Source organism: Nannobrachium achirus, assembly GCF_963921795.1.
Source record: "Nannobrachium achirus genome assembly, chromosome: 24".
Classification (NCBI taxonomy): domain Eukaryota; kingdom Metazoa; phylum Chordata; class Actinopteri; order Myctophiformes; family Myctophidae; genus Nannobrachium; species Nannobrachium achirus.
In genome coordinates this window covers 22,885,029-22,887,963 of record NC_137831.1, presented here as the reverse complement: position 1 = coordinate 22,887,963, position 2,935 = coordinate 22,885,029, and positions in this window count along the sequence as shown.

Genomic DNA, 2,935 nt, shown 5'->3' with positions numbered 1-2,935 from the left:
ATAGCCGGTGGAGCTTTTCATAGTAACTTGCGGCCTGACGGTCAGAATAAGCTGCAGCTGTACTTACAGTCCATTGCTGTACTATAAGTTCAGTGTTATGCCGCCTGCCATGTTTTTTCCCTGCTGTCATGTTTCACCTGAAGTGGAAAACAAACTACAAAATCAGCCTATACAGTGTTGTGCCCTTTTAGTGATTTATATTTCTGAATACTTGCGTATTTACTTGAGTATATACTTTGTCCACCACTGTTGGAAAGAGCCCTGAAAACAGACCCTTAATATCCAGCTGAGTTTCCACCATCTAAACAGATCATGCAGTGATGTCGACTTCAACCAACCAGTCTATGCCAAGTCCCTCACGCCACAAAGGGAGGGGGAGTGCGTATCTGTCAGCACAGCGCTGGTTCATGTGTGAGTCATCCTTGATTAACCCCTGCTGACTCTAATTAGAGCCAATTAGCCCGGGCTGAATGGAATGAGACACTCTCAATGCAGATGAGGGATGTCGATGGACGGGCGGATGGAAAAATGGAGAGAGGGAATTATGATGAAGAGGACGGATGATGTGTTGGGGCATGGAGGGGTACGTGGCAATGGAGGGATGGGAGGAGTGTTGGGATGGAAAGATGATGATGATGATGATGATGGGGGAGATGGAGGAGAGTTTAAGGGGAGTGGAAGGATGGATGGATGCGGTGACATTCGGTGATGTGCAAAAAAACATCCATAATTCTAAAGAGGCTGTTGGTGTCCTTTGCATATGCACTGGGTAAGCCACTCATAACGCTGTAGTGTATATAGACACAAACCACGCCACTAGCTGTTCCATACCATTTTACAGTGTGTTACAATATGATATCCACTCAACAGAAGCACAAAGTATTTGCTCTGTTTGGTTCTATAATGGCATAAAGATATAAATAAATGAACGCTCCCCTCCAGTATTTGTAACACTTTTCAGCTGTTTTCCAGCATCAAACTTGAAGCACACTCACTGATTGATTGGTTGGTTCCAGAGGCACCATAGATTATGTTGGACACATAACACAAAACATGTGCGCAAAGTGAAACATTTTAAGCTCCATTAGAAACAGTATTTAATTATATGCATGCTTTCCTGATCCTTTAGTACAGGGGTCTTCAACAGGGGGTCCGCGACCCCTAGGGGGTCCTCAGAGTTACTACAGGGGGTCCTCCAAATCTTTGTGTGATAGAAAGAAAAAAATAAAATCTCCTTTTTAGCCAGATTCTTAACCAGATTCTGAGAACTTTAGCCAAAAATAGCAGATCTACAAGCTCTGCGAGGCGTTGTGAGCTTGTAGATCGGCTATTTTAGGCAAAGTGGTTTGGTGTAAAGGGGAGAAGTATTGACAGTTCAAGTGGTTAAATATCTGAAAACACAAATTGACATGAATCCAAAATACACTGACGATTGTGCTGTCAAACAATGAAACGATATGGAATCTATGACAAAGGTTGTGGGGGTCCCTGCTTCATCTCTCACTCAACTAAGGGTTCCTTGGCCTGAAAACGTTGAAGACCCCTGCTTTAGTAAATTACGACAGTCACACTGTTACCTCAGTGCCGAGCTGGTGTGCTTGGTTACTATAACATCTGACATACAACATACTTGGCCGGGCTCTCCAACAAACACAATAGGCTGTATGCACAGCGGTCATGTTGGACAGTAAATGTTGCATTTATATAGCGTCTTTATCCAAGGCGCTTTACAATGTGCATTACATTGACCCATTCACACACACATTCATACACCGATGGCGGAGGAAAACATGCAAGGCACGAACCAGCTCACCGGAAGCAACTAGGGGTTCATTGCCTTGCCCAAGGACACTTCGACATGTTGACAGGAGGAGCCGAGATTTGAACCGCCGAACCACGGATCATTGGCCAACCTGAAAGCCAGAGAGGGGGAGGTTGACTGACAGGCGGACCAGCCAATGGGGCGACAGGACCGCCTTGCATCGTTCCAAAGCCCTGGCCAATGGGGTGGCTCCCGAATCAGACTCTGAATCAGACTTGAATCGGAGAAGAACATTTCCCATGAGGCGCAACCTCCTGAGCCACAGTAATTAAGCCCCTTCCTTATAGGTGTTACCAATTTAAGTAAGGAAGGAGACCAATTTCTTTCCAATATGGCTGCTGTGCAAGTGTGCATAGAGCCCTTTGGCCGTGTGTGCTGAGCCTACAATGTGACCGACCAACGGACCTTTTGCTGATCATTGTCTGTCACTAGTGCAGTGACAGACAATGGTCAGCAAATGGTCTGTTGGTCTGGATGCTCGTTGGGACAGAAGTGGGAGGGATAGCATGTTCCTCCACACGCGGTACGCCATCCCGGTTACAGTAAACACTGCAATCAGGTCAGGTGAAAAGAAGCAGCTGGGAAGCAGCTGGCAACTTTGTATGGGAGGAATGTGACGGGCTTCTACACCCTCCCCAACACCAACGAGTAGGGGTTGGCACCAGTGATGGGGACAACATAATTGGGAGCGATTGGCAACGACTAAATTGGGGGCGGAAAACAAAACATATCGGTCAAGCCCTATACTTTCAATTTACAATTCACAATTCACAATCCAGAGCGATTTACAAAGGGCACGATCGAAGTAAATGGCAGGAGCCTTAGTCAACAAAGACACGGTAAATGGTCAAGTAAATGGAGTGGCAAAGAAAAACAATTAAGTGTGCTACAAAGTACCTAGGATAGCAGGTAAACATCAAACGTAGCATCTGTCCAAGCGGCGTGCATTCTAAATGGAATCCTTGTAGAGGAAACAGTTTCTAACCAACATACATCTGGATAATTTAAGTAAGGGGGGGTCATTCCACAAACTTTAGTTACTTTGTAGATATAAATTATAATATTACAAAACATACGTTAGCCACTTTAGCCCTATTTGATACCTAGGCTATT